The following is a 14,120-nucleotide window of genomic DNA, read 5'->3' on the forward strand; positions in this document are numbered from 1 at the left end:
TCAGCTCTAAACAAGCAATGGAGAGTAGTCCTCAAAAGCATGGTTTTGGTACCAGATGGACCTGAACTAAAAACTGTTTTCTATGTAGGAGAACACGGGCCTCAGTGTTTCCTCTAAAAGGTAAAGACGATAATGTTATCTATGGCCAAATAAATGAGCAATTTTATTCACATAATCACCCAATATAACTACCAGTTTATAATGAGCACTCAAAGCATATTAGTATTAGTGGTCATATATTATTATTATTAATATAATCATCATCATCATTCATGAGTATCAATTTCTAAGAAGCAGCTTTTCAAGTACATGCCCACTAAATGTTAAAGTCATTGGGGAAATTCTCATGAAAGTATCTGATTAACTTCTTTATTACTCGGATTTGTTTTTACAAATGGTCTGTTGTCTGTTCTTTTCCAGAGCATGAATGTCTGATAATCATTGAGAGAACAAAATGACTTCCATTATCCAGTTAACATACAGTTCTGTAGCAGAATTAATCCATGTCTTTGCATGCTAAGTCATAGAAAACTGAATAGCTGTATCCTAAAACCATAGCTTCACTCTTGAGGGTATTTGTTCCCTGTGAGCCTCCTCTGCTGAATATCCCACTGTTATTTCTTTGCTTTTCCACTCCCGTGGAAGCATTTCCACTCCACAAGTAGAAATGCTGCCCATTAGGGCGATTGTGAGGGTGCAGGGCTCTTACGTGTGTTTGGTGCCTAGCACAGAGCTGTGCACAAAGCACAAAGGAGGCTATCAGTTAAGCTGAGCTTTCTTTTCCCCTTCCAATTCAAATGAACCTGATACAAAATCCAAAGGAACTGGTACTGGTGGTGGGGAAACAAACCCAGAATAGAGGAATAGTAGTTTATGTAACCAGACTCTGTTTATAAACCAGCCCTTCTTAAACTGGGACCCGTGGTTCTTAGCTTTCATCAAGCTTTCTTAGAGGTTGATGCCCCAACGAAAGCTGAATCAGTGATGTAAATTGCAAAAGGAGTTGGAGGGAAAGCACATTTGAATAAATCAAGTCAAATGCTCCACAAGATTGTTAATATTTAACTAAGAGAGTAGCCCAACATTTTTACCTAATTGCTCTCTCCTCTTTTTTCCACATATTCCACCCACTCCTCCTACCAGCCAATCTTACAAAAAAAAAATCTGTAAGCCAACATTCTCCTGCACTCCTTCAGAGCTGCTCATTGCATAATCACCTCTAGAGTTATCTGCTTGTCATTTCAATCTCTCAGAAGTACACACCATCCACACCAGAAGCCTCAAGAAAATGCATGCATTTGGCACTATGGATTTATATTTGTTGTTTAGAAATAATTGCAAACCTACCATTTGTAGATTAAGGAATATGGCATATGACTGTTAAAAGCCGTGCATTATAAAGTCTTATCTCAATCCTATCCCATCATTCAAAGCCCAGCTTAAGGCTTCCTAAGACCTTCTCCAGCAGTTACTTCTCTTCCTTCTCTGACAGGTGTGCCACCTAATGTTTTGCTCAGGCAGCTGAACAATGGCATCAATGCTGTAATTGGTAATTCACAATTCTTTCATACAGGGCAAGGGCTGGTGCTTATTAAATCCTCATCAGCTGATTTTTGTTACAAAGTATCTTCTCAAAATGAGGACATCCATTGTCTCTAAATGTCGTAATTTAAGCAAATTAATTTATAAACTTAAAACAACAAAAAGGACATTATGTGGGAGTATGAATTAAAATTTACAGATACTAGTGTTTATTTGGCTTTAATATGTTAAGACTGCTTTTATCTATCTCAGTGTTTTTTAATGGCTTAAATGTCTTTTATCTACCTATATTTCCTCCTAAGACTAAATAATATGTTTATCTTATGTAATGGTATATATAAAATCAAATTACATTAAAAAGATTTTCATTATGAGGCAAAGTATTTACACAGTAATGCCAAGTAAAAGAGGCAAAATATATAATTATATACGGTATGGCTTCCACTATTAAAAATATTCAAAAACAACTGGGAGGAGATACACAAAAATATTAACATATGATATTTATTTTTGGTAGTGGAAAGACAGGTGATTGTTAAGTTACTTTTATATACTTTCCTGCATGTGTACATTTTATACAATGTGCATAATTTTACTATATAATCAAGAAAATGCCACTTTTTAAAAAGTCCTTTTGCCTTAATACATAAGGTAGCCTTCAAGTGAGGTGACACTGGTCAAGCTGTCTAGCTAATATGTCCAAGTTTCATCAGTTAGTGAGTACTAGAGCTGAAATCTGAAAACAGAAACTGTCATTCCTTAGAAATGATCCCTTCCTGCTAGAAAATAAGTTAATAAAAAAGCCATCTTTTCTATTTAGAATCGGGGTAAAGGTACAATCACACATCAAGAGTCATTCAGCTTCAGATGTGCATGCAATTTCATTTTAAAGGCAGCAAAGAAAACAACTGGCATGTGCTGCTTCAGGCAACATGTGCTGTCTAGATAGTTCTACAGGCATTATGCAAGTCACTCATAGGAGCAATTAAATGGTTCAAAATGCATCCTCTCTATCTTCTGAAAGAAAGCTCTTTTAGGAAATTGACGTTGGACCCCTTTCTGAATTACAAGTGAGTGGATTATGCATCTCTCCATAAGAGAGAGCATCAGGCCAAGGGCATGCCTCTCCAGGCAAATGATTTATTTATATATGTGTAAGACCCTTTTAGTTAGTGACCCTCCTGATTCTCTGACTTTCTGGTGGAAATTAAACGAGCTGTTTTCTGAGGCTGTGGATGGCGGTTGATGGATAAAGCACAGGAGTAGAAGGGCACTGGACAAAAACGTTTAAACACAAACAAATGGAAAAATATTCCATACTCACGGATTAGAAGAATATCATTAAAATGGTCATATTGCCCACAACAATCTACAGACTCAATGCTATTTCTATCAAATTACCAACGCCATTTTTTACAGAATTAAAAAAAAAACTATTTTAAAATCTATTTGGAATCAAAAAAGAGCCCAAATAGCCAAAGCAATACTAAGCAAAAAGAGTAAAGTTGGATGAATCACATTACCTAACCTCACACTATACTACAAGCCCACAGTAACCTAAACAGCATGGTACTGGTACAAAAACAGACACATAATCCAGTAGAACAGAATAGAGGACCCAGAAATAAAGCCACACACCTACAAGCATCTGATCTTCAACAAAGTTGACAAAAATAAGCAATGGGGAAAGGACTCCTTATACAATAAGTGGTGCTGGGATAGCTGGCTAACCATATGCAGAAGAACCAAACTGGACCCCTACATTTTACATATATAAAAATAAACTCGAGATGTATTAAAGACTTAACTGTAAGTCCTAAAATTATTAAAATCATAGAAGAAAACCTAGGAAATACCATTCTGAACATCAGCCTTGGGAAATAATTTATGACTAAGTCCTCAAAAGCACTTGCTACAGGAAAAAAAAAATTGGTAATGGGACCTAATTAAACTAAAGAGCTTCTGCATAGCAAAGAAAACTATCAACAAACAACCTACAGAATAAGATAAGGTATTTGTGAACTACTCATTTGACAAAGGTCTAACGTCCAGAATCTATAAGGAACTTAAGCAATTGAGCAAGCAAAAAACAAATAACCCCATTGAAAAGTGGGCAAAGGACATGAACAGACACTTCTCAAAAGAAAACATACAAGTGGCCAACAAACAGCAGAGGCTGTGCTTTATTTACTACCAAATCTCACATGTTTGCCTTGTTGCCAACACAGAGTAGAAGCTCAATAAATTTTTATTGAACGAACAAATGAATGAATGAAATATGTGGAACTTTCCAGTGACAGACAGTGGCCATATATCTCTCTTATCTCTGCACACAGCACTTACTAAATTTATATTAATGATACCATAGAAACTTCGAAATAATAAGGTAAAAGATAGTTGCAACTGCACTAAATCTACATAGGCCCTGAAATCTATTGGTAGATGCTGAAAGTAAGCACTTGTAATATATCACCTGAGAAACTCACTTCCCCAATCCTGTCAAACTCATTGTTTTATGGGCCAAACCGCCAGTCTTTGAAAGGTGATGTGAAGACCTAAAAACACAGTAAAAATGTAACAGAAGCCACACATGTAACTTTAAATTTTTATAGCTCCCCTAATAAAATAAAAAGAAATAGGTGAAATTTTCATAATATGTTTAACTCAATATAGCCACAACATTATCATTTAAAAACATAATCAGTACACATGCTCGCTCACTTGGGCAGCACATATACTAAAATTGGAATGATTACAAAGAAGATTAACATAGCCCCTAGGCAAGGATGACATAAATTCGTGAAGCGGTTCATATAAAAATTTCTTTTACCTATTCATGTGATATTTTACTTTTTAAATATATAATCTCTTCTAAATCTGTGTGTTTCACATGTACAGTGCATCTTGGTATGGGTTTATAAATTTCCACACCTCTAATTCAATCCTGGGAAGAAGTTACTCTATGAGAGAACCTGGATTATAGTGGTTCTCAAACTTACAATTCCTTCAAAACTGTCAAGCCATATTCTGAAAATATAACACGAATTCGTTGCTGCAAGACCATGTTTCAAATGAAGCTGGGGTATACTTTATGCTCCGCCATCCTTACGAATTACCTCCATGAAACTTAATTGTTAAGCACAGGGAGTACCCACTCTTTTCCTCTTTCAGCTGTTTTTTATTACGTTAAAGATCAAAGCAATTAGTCAATGAAATGAATCACTAAACAAACTATAACATTTTAAAAGTTAACTCCATTTTGACACAAACTTCACAAGACAGGTTTTGCAGGACTTCCGTCTTCTTTTTGGTCCCTCTCTTAACAGAGCTAGTCAATTCTTTTGAAATTGTTCTGTCCTTTTTACATGTATATAGTTTTGTAAAACAAATTAAATTTCAATTTCTTAGTATTCTGAGAGACTGCTGTTCTTAAAATAAATGAAGATAAAATATGTAGGTAAATATTCACTAACAAGGTAAGTTCAAGATTAATCATGGCAATACAGATTATAATAGCCCTGTACTGGAAACAACCAAAATGCCCATCAGCAGTAGAATGGGTGAAATATTGTGTGATAGTCAATGGAATTCTACACATAATGAACATCAACTACTGCTACATAAAAAAAAAAAAAACTCACAAATTAGTGAGTGAAGAGGCCAGTCTCCTAGACATCACACAATGATTTCATTTATATAAAGTTCAAAACTAGGAAAAATTAATCTATGGTCCGAGAAATCAGGATAATGGTGACCAGGGGTGGGGGAGAAGTGACTGGCAGGGGGCAGGATGGGTCTCCTGGGGGACAGATAACATTCTGTTCCTTGATCTGGGTGCAGATTACATGGGTGTGTGCATGTAGGATTTACAGAATTCTCTGACATTCATTATGCTTCAATACCACTTCCATAAAAATAATCAGACACATGGGAAAGGCAGAAGCTTGCTATCATACACTCCTGCCCCATGTGTTTCTGTTAAAAATTGGTCATATTGTGCCGCTTCCTGCTTCTACCTTTTTGAGTTTCTAACTAAATCAAGGCAAAACAACTGATAGGGCTTTTAAGTAAAAGGCATGTTTTTCTGTGTGTGTGTGTCTTTCCTTCTCTCTCACTCTCCCTTCTCTTTCCCATGCCTTCCTGCACTCCCTAGGTCCAGGTCTTTCTCTTCTTCAAGCAAATTTACTTAAAAGAAGGAAAGATAAGTAATAACTATACTTTTCTGATTGGATTACAACAGCTTTGGGATATATCTGAAATCTTCAAATTGTTCTTTTTATGATGATATGAAGAACTTGAATGGTTAAAATATTTATTGTTGATTTCTCATTTCATTCTCCAATTTGTGCTGTAAGAGAGATCAAATTCCTGTAGAGTATGGCTGTGGGGGATGCATATATTTTAGTAAAGCTTTAAATTAACAGTTTCATGATACTCTGACCTGCTCTTGCTATGAATACTTAGCATATTTATAAGAAATATTGTTATGGCCAAAAGGAAGACAAAATGTGTTATGCATACCAAAGCCTATATGTAATGGGAAAAAATCCTTTCCCATTTTAACTGTTTCTGAACTGGTGTCTCTTTAGGAAAATGTTTAGCTAACTGAAGGCTTTCGTGGCAGTCCCCAAGGAATTGACTACTTGTGGGCTTAGAGGTTGTCTCTCACTCACCACCCCCACTGATCCTCAAATAAATTTGTTTACAAAGGTGGGTATGTTATTATTCTCCCCCACCCAGGAAAGTAACTTGTGTTAAAACAACGTCATTTGCAAACATCATATAGAAATTACAGGAGATGACTTAACAACAACAAAAAAATCAATGTGCAGCTTAGGACAGCCATTTAGAGAGAAAACACATTACTCCATGGTGAGAAAAAGGAAGAAAATTTCCCCTTGATGATAACTTTAAATATCTATGTATATATTTAAAGCAGCCATGGCTAAATGAAGCCTTCCCAGCACTACTAGATAAACATGACCTCACTACCTTTGCAGGAACCTACCTTAGTGCAGAACTGTAAGAAGTTGTGTATTCAGAAAGCCTCACATTTTTCACAGGAGAGCTTTAAAAATGCAATTTCTCTTAGAGCAAACCAAACAGAGCTGACATGTAGTCATCACTCTTTTCACATTTCAGTATCTTGTGCTAATCCCCCTAGTTTTGAAATCTCTTTAGTCCACAGTGACAAAGATCTACTAGTGATCCAGAAGCTACGCTGAAGCCCAGGTTTTCCTCCTCCTCCTTATCAAAATGTTCTAACCAGAGTTGTGAATGAAGTGAAGGATCTAGTTAAAATTTTTTTTGGCCTTTCTCCACCTCAACCTAGGAGGAATCAGATAACATAGTCCAAGGCCAGGAAGTAAAAGCAAAGACATATGAAGTCCCTAGAGCAGAGGTTACCTGGAGTCTCTAAGGACTTGAACACCTTACATCACTAGGATTTAAAATATCTCCTCTCTATTACATGGAGAATCAAAAGTTGACTGAAGAGCCTTTGTAAACATCATGATAACAGAATATTTGATAGACACTGCACCATCTGTTTGAGTTTACTCTCTGGCTAACTTCAGAACCTCATATCTTGAAAGGTCAGATACACAGTATTGAGAAAGGTATATTTTTGCTGAATGATGGTGAGCATCGCAAATCAATTTCAGCACACTTTCCTGAGGAACAGGGAAGGGTCCCTGCATGATTTTTCAGGTTGTCACACCATTCAACACTGTCATATGAGATACAATCTACATGCCATCTTTGTATTGCCTTAATCAAGGCAGCAGGGCTCCCTGGAAAAGGAAAAAATCTACTGCACAGTTTGGATGTTTAAGTTTGTAGAAACTTTTTGATTCTTTAATTCTCTGATTTTTTAGTCCTTTAATCCCTTAGAACCATGAGCTATGAGTCAAAACAACTTCCAAATCTGGAGTTTCCTTTAAAGAGAAAATGTCCATGGTTTATTAAGTAATTGGATAAAATTATTTCTTTAATCTCTTCTGTCTTTAAGCAGGTAGCTTATTCGGTGTACTGTGTAAATCAGTATGAAAATTCAAGAAATTACCTAGTAGAAAGACGCCAACATTTTGGGTCAGGGAGGTTGTGTGCTAGATAAATTGGTACAATGTGAACATTAACACAAGGTTCAAGTAGTTTCCAAATCAATTTTATTTAGAAAAGAATGCAGATTGCATGTGGGCTTCCAAGTTCAAATGTCTGTATTACCACATTTCCCTTTGAGGGAAGAAAAACAGGATGTGGTTTAGGATGCTGCTACAAATCAACTCAAGGGCCCTTTAATAATTATAGTAATACCTGTGTGGAGCCCACATTTGGTTTAAGTGACTGTGTCCAATTCCAGGAATTTTCTAGCTTTAGGTTGATGTTAAAATTCAGCGCCAAGTCCAGAGTGAGACAGAAACCACCTACTGAGAATTGTTTTTCTAATGCTTTCCTTAACAATTTATAATAATCACCAAGCAAGTCTTTGGATGGGGAAATTTCGAGTTATGGCTGCCAGATACAGTTGAAGTCTTAGCAAACTGACATCAGACCCATTAATCCATTAGTCCTTAAACTTATCTGTATGTCAGAGTCCTTCAGGGACCCACACTACATCTACTGTATCAAAATCTCAGGGGAGGCTAAGTCAGGGACAGCGTTCCTACAACTCAGTAGCAAAAAGTCCAATCACCGAATTTGTAAAATAGACAAAAGACTTGACCAGACACCTCAGAAAGGTAGGTGCATGAAAGGAGCACATGAAAAAGTGCTCCACATCAATAGGTATCAGGAAAATGCAAATGAAACTACCATAAGATACCACTCCACACCTGTTTGAACAGCTAAAATTAAAAAGACAGACCAGTGTTGGAAAGGATGTGAAGCAACCGTAACTCTCATGCATTGCTGGGAGATGTGTAAATAGCACAACCACTTTACTTTGCATAACGGTTTGGCAGATGAGATAAACATATACCTACAAGATGGCAACTTCTCTGCTAGCTATTTACCTGAGACATGGAAACATATGTGCACAGAAAAACGTATATGAGAATGAGCATAGCAATTTTATTCCTAATAGCTAAAAACTGGAGACAGTCAAAATGTCCATCAAAAGGAGAATAGATACGTAAATTGTGTTATAGCCAAACAATGTAAAAGTACCCAGCAGTTAAAACGGACAATCTACTGATACACACAACATAGTTGAACTTCAGTAGTATTATTCCGAGTGGAAAAAAAAAACCCAAACACAAAAGATCATACATTGTATGTTTCCACTTTTATGATAATAGGCAAAACTAATGTTTAGTCAGAGATAAGAACAGTTACTGGCTCCAGGGGATGGTGGTGGAGGTGGGTGGGCAGGGATTGACTGTGGGGGGCATGAGGGAACTTTCTAGAGTGATGAAAATGGTCAATATTTTAAAAGAAGTGTGGGTTATGTGTGTATTTGTCAAAACTCAGTGAACTGTACACTTAAGATGTTTGTTTGAATGGATGTAAATTATTCTTCAATAAAGTAAAATTAAATGAAAAAATGTCTCCAAGCATAGTTACATATTTACAATGTGAATCTATGTTTGTAAACCACTACATCAAGGAATATTTAAAAAACACTGCAAAATGATTTTTATTTTTTGCTACAATCCCAAGGTTTTAGTGATGATGCTCACAACATGTTGGAAGACCAAATTTTGGGGTGAGGTTTAAAGCAATGACAGTGTGTGTGTGTGTGTGTGTGTGTGTGTGTGTGTGTGTGTGTGTGTGTGTGTGTGTGTGTGTGTGTATTACAGTAAAGGGTGGATTCAGCAGGTCTATGATGTCCAAATTCTACACATTCCAAAGCAAGGCATGGCCCCCCTTCATCCATTTATGAGAGATAACTTCTAAACTCTTGGAATATCCTGCCTGATAACAGTGTCTTTGTATACCTGGGGCATTGGGCCATGGCAGATGGTTTATGCTAATGATGTGATTAACGATGGGGTTCTTGGGTTGGAGACTATGTAACTAAGGTCAGTCATATGGGCACTCCATCCCTATGTAACCAATTCCTAATTATAAAAATCCTGGACATCAAGTCTTGAGTGAGCTTCCCTGGTTGCAGCATTCTGTACACGTTGTCATACATTGTTCCTGGGAACAATAAGTACTGTCCTATGATCTCACTTGGAGAGGAAAACTGGAAGCTTGTGCCTGGTCTCCCGTGAACTCTGCCCTGTGCACTTTTTCCTTTGCTGATTTTAATCTGTATCTCTTCTGAAATAAACTGTAACCATGAGTATAACAGCTTTTCTGATATCTTTGAGTCTTTCTAGTGGATCATTGAACTGAGGATAGTTGGGGACCTCACACATATGCATGTGTGCATGCACACACACACACACATGCACACACATGATACAAATAAATTGAAATTAAAGAAGCAATAAAAAGATGCAATGCAAATGGGAGCAGTGAGTTTTCATAAAAGCCCAATGATCCTGAACAAGCCATAATTTCAACCCCAGGGGTATAATCCTCTGTTGGGTTAGGGGAATGATCTAGAATTTGGTACACTGGGCTCAATCTGAAAACGTACAGGTGTATACCATACAAGGTGCCGAGATGATCACAGCAGGATAGCTACTGTGAATTTTCAGTAAGGGAGATAGAACTTTTCTGAAATATTCCACAAATAGAGAAACAGACATTCACAACACCCTCCTTGATCCGGCATTTCCTACCCCTCCAGATTCATGGTACATGACTCTCCCTCTCATTTTCAATATTATATCCAATACTCTGGGGTTTTCTCCCTCAGTCCTATATTTTATCCTTCAGAGCCTACTGTATAAAGTGGAATTATTATTTCTTAGGCTGGTTATGTGTTTTTAACCTCTCTTACTAAAATATGAGCTCGGTAAGGACAAGGAAGAAATTGCAGGTCCTTATTTTGTCTCTAACACCTAGTTCAGGCCTAGCATTAATAACAATACTATCTGAAGGGTGAAAGCCTGAACAGTTGAGTTCCTTGAATGCAGCTGCACTTTTCAGCTTCAGGGCATTTGCATATACCATTCCCTCTGTTTGGACCGATCTTCCCTTTCTCCTCTTTACTAGGCAATTCCTACTTACTCTTTCTTCCTCTTTTTTTTTTTTTTTTTTTTTTTGTTTTTTTGAGTCAGACTGTTGCTCTGTCACCAGGCTGGAGTGCAGTGGTGCGATCTTGGCTCACTGTGACCTCTGCCTCCCAGGTTCAAGCCATTCTCCTGCCTCAGCCTCCTGAGTAGCTGGGACTACAGGCACGTGCCACCATGCCCAGCTAATTTTTGTATTTTTAGTACAGATGGGGTTTCACCATGTTGGCCAGGCTAATCTCAATCTCTTGACCTTGTGATCTACCCACCTTGGCCTCCCAAAGTGCTGGGATTACAGGCGTCAGCCACTATGCCTGGCCTTCTTCCCCATCTTAAACATCCCTCTTGGAAAACCACCCTCAGATTAGGTAGATTAGACACTCTTTTCATACTAGTCTGTATTTGTTTGCTATTGTTACATAACAAATTGCTTCAAATTTAGGAGCTTAAAACACCACTTATTATACTCATAGTTCTGTAGGTCAAAAGTCTGGGCAGGCTCACCTGGGTTCTCTGCTTTAGAGTCTCTGTATTGGTTTTCTAGGCTGCCTTAACAAAATATCACAAACTGGGTGGCTTAAAACAACAGAAATATATTATTTTGCAATTCTGGAGTCTAGAAATCCAGACTCAAGGTCTTGGCAGGGCCAAGCTTCCTCCAAAGGCTCTAGGGAAGAATGTTCTTTGCCTCTTTCAGCTTTTGGTAGCTCCAAGAATTTCTTGGCTTGCAGTAGCACATCTCCAGTCTCTGCCTCCATCTTCTCATGGCTGTCTTCCCTCTATGTCTGTGTCTTTACATGGCATTCTTCCTGTGTTTCTGTGTCTGTCAAAATTTACCTCATCTGATAAAGACACCAGTCAGAGTCATGCTGGATTAAGGTCCACCCTAATGATCTCATCTTAACTTGATTAACTCTACAAAGACCCTGCCTCCAAATGATGACACAGTCATAGGTATCAGGGGTTAGGGTTTCAACATAAACATTGGGTGACACAGTTTAATTTTTGCTGGACACAGTTCAACCCATAACAGTCTCCTAAGGCTGAACTCAAGGTATCATAAGACCTGGACTCTTATGTGGAAGCTGCAGTGAAGAATTCATTCCCAAACTCAGTTTGTTAGCAGAGTTTAGTTCTCTGTGGTTCTAGGAATGAGGTCTCTGCCTCCTTGCTGGCTGTCAGCTGGCGGCTGCTCCAAGCTTCTAAAGGCCATCAACATGCTTCGTCACATGACCATCCATCCTCAAGCCAGTGTTGGTGCATCAAATCCTTCTCATTCTTGGAGTCTCTCTGACTTTCTCTCAGCTAAAGGCTGGAGAAAATGCTCTTCTTTGAAAGGGATCCTATAATTAGATTAGGACCACTGAGATAATTTCCCTTTTGCCATAGAACTTAGCATTATCAAGGGAATGCTATCATACTAACAGGTTCTACTCACACACAAAGCAGAGGGGATTATTTAAGGGCAAGTGTCACTGGGGGCATTCTTATAATTCTGCCTACCACATCACCCTTGATCTTTTTCACCTTCCCTCAAATGCCTAATTACTTATTAAACATTTTCTTTCCATGTTAGATTATACACTCCATGAGGGTAGAGAATAAATGCATGTTATTCACAGCTGTTGTCTTGAGCACCAGGCATGAGGCAGAGTAGGCACCTGAATAAATGAATCAATGGATGGATGGATGAATAGATGGGAAAATGGATGGATTTCTCCTAAATATTCTAACAGACCTATTAGCTTGCTCATTTGATATAGTAACATTAAGAGACAAGGTCAACCAGGCATAGTGGCTCACGCCTGTAATCCCAACACTTTGGGAGTCCGAGACGGGTGGATCACTTGAGGTCAGGAGTTCGAGACCAGCCTGGCCTACACGGTGAAACCCCATCTCTACTGAAAATACAAAAATTAGCTGGGCGTGGTGGCGCATGCCTGTAATCCCTGCTACTGGAGAGGCTGACGTAGGAGAACGGCTTGAACCTGGGAGGTGGAGGTTGCAGTGAGCCAAGATCGCACCACTGCATTCCAGCCTGTGCGACAGAGTGAGACTCCATCTAAAAAAAAATAAATAAAAATAAAAATTAAATTAAAAAAATAAAAGAGACAGGTCTTGGCTGATCGGACATTTCAGGCAGGGAAATGATGGAAAGAAATTGAGTTTGCAGATTAGGAACCCAGATGTCAAGGTCGAGATAATGAACCCAGAACCTTGACTGACAACAGTCAGAAAATTGCAAATGCTTAAGTTCTGCCACCACATGAGAAATGACCTGCCATTTATTCTGCCACTTTGTCTTGGTTTCTCCAAGAATATCTATTATCTTTTCAAAAATTAATAGATGCAGACAATTGTGTGACAGCTAATGAGAAAACAGAATGTGTGTGTTGTGGCAGCACTAACTCAGGTGGTACGACTTAAACCAACAGGAATACTTGTGCTGCTAAGATTAAAAACCTATACTAGGCCCTCAGCTAAATTGCTAAATGGATAAACAGCCTCCTTATAAGTACAAAATCCCAAACCTGCTGGAAAAATATATTTTTAGACATACAGTGCTGCAATTTCTGATGAAACAATCAGACTTGTATATTCCAAAGTTAAGCACACTTCCAAAGTTTTTTCTCATTGAAGGCAATACAAATGGTTACTTTAATTATATTTTCCCTTTGGGTGATTCAATGCAGTATGATTTTTAAATGAGTTTTTAAAATATTCTTTTTAAAAAAATATAAGAAAAGTGGTTGGGGCCAGAGAGCCTGTAGCTAACAGCAGACTTCAAAGAGGGGGAAAGATCAATGCGTATCTCCAGGATTAAAATACACAGCTGTAGTTTGCAAATTCAAAACATTTTAAGGCCACCTCCTTTTTCTACCTCCCAAAGGCCTAATCCTTTGATTGACAGTTACAGTCCTATCAGAAAAGCAGACTACATTTATTCTGGTGCACTGAAGGAGGTAAGCCTTAATCTCTTTAATCGTCTCATCCATGATGTCTTTGAATAAAGGAAAGCAATTACTATTTCAATTCCTGCTGGTTGCCTTTCCTGGGAATAAACTGACTGGGGATCAGAAGTCCTGTCAGTTGCATCTTGCTGGACCTTAGGGGGCTGCAGGTTTACAAGTTGCATGACAGCCTAAGTTAACACGGCCCATGTTTTTCTGCCACGGCTCCTGCTCTGATCCTCCATCTGACTTCTCCTCTTTGCAGGCATTACATAATGTGCAAGGGGAAAAACAGCCCGAAATAATCTCACATCAAGAGGATTTGGACAAAAAAACAAATTCAAATTGATAATCCAAGGCTGAGATTGCCACTGTCATTCAACTACTCTTCTGAAATACTTCTCGGCTTGTGTTTTGGTACCTGTTGCTATAACTTAAAAAAAAAAAAAAAAGAAAGAAAGAAAGAAAGAAAAAGAATGTCTTCATAGACACATTTCAAAGC

At 38.0% G+C, this 14,120-nt stretch overlaps 1 protein-coding gene and 1 pseudogene across 12 annotated transcripts in view; one reads left to right on the forward strand and one right to left on the reverse strand.

Annotated features, from left to right (window-relative positions):
* Positions 1-14,120, reverse strand: part of CADPS (calcium dependent secretion activator) — a 476,794-nt gene that overhangs the window by 416,734 nt on the left and 45,940 nt on the right. The window lies entirely within an intron of this gene.
* Positions 4,256-4,368, forward strand: LOC115934152 (uncharacterized; annotated as a pseudogene).

The sequence above is a fragment of the Gorilla gorilla genome, chromosome 2 (genome assembly GCF_029281585.2).
Source record: "Gorilla gorilla gorilla isolate KB3781 chromosome 2, NHGRI_mGorGor1-v2.1_pri, whole genome shotgun sequence".
In the NCBI taxonomy this organism is placed as follows: Eukaryota; Metazoa; Chordata; class Mammalia; order Primates; family Hominidae; genus Gorilla; species Gorilla gorilla.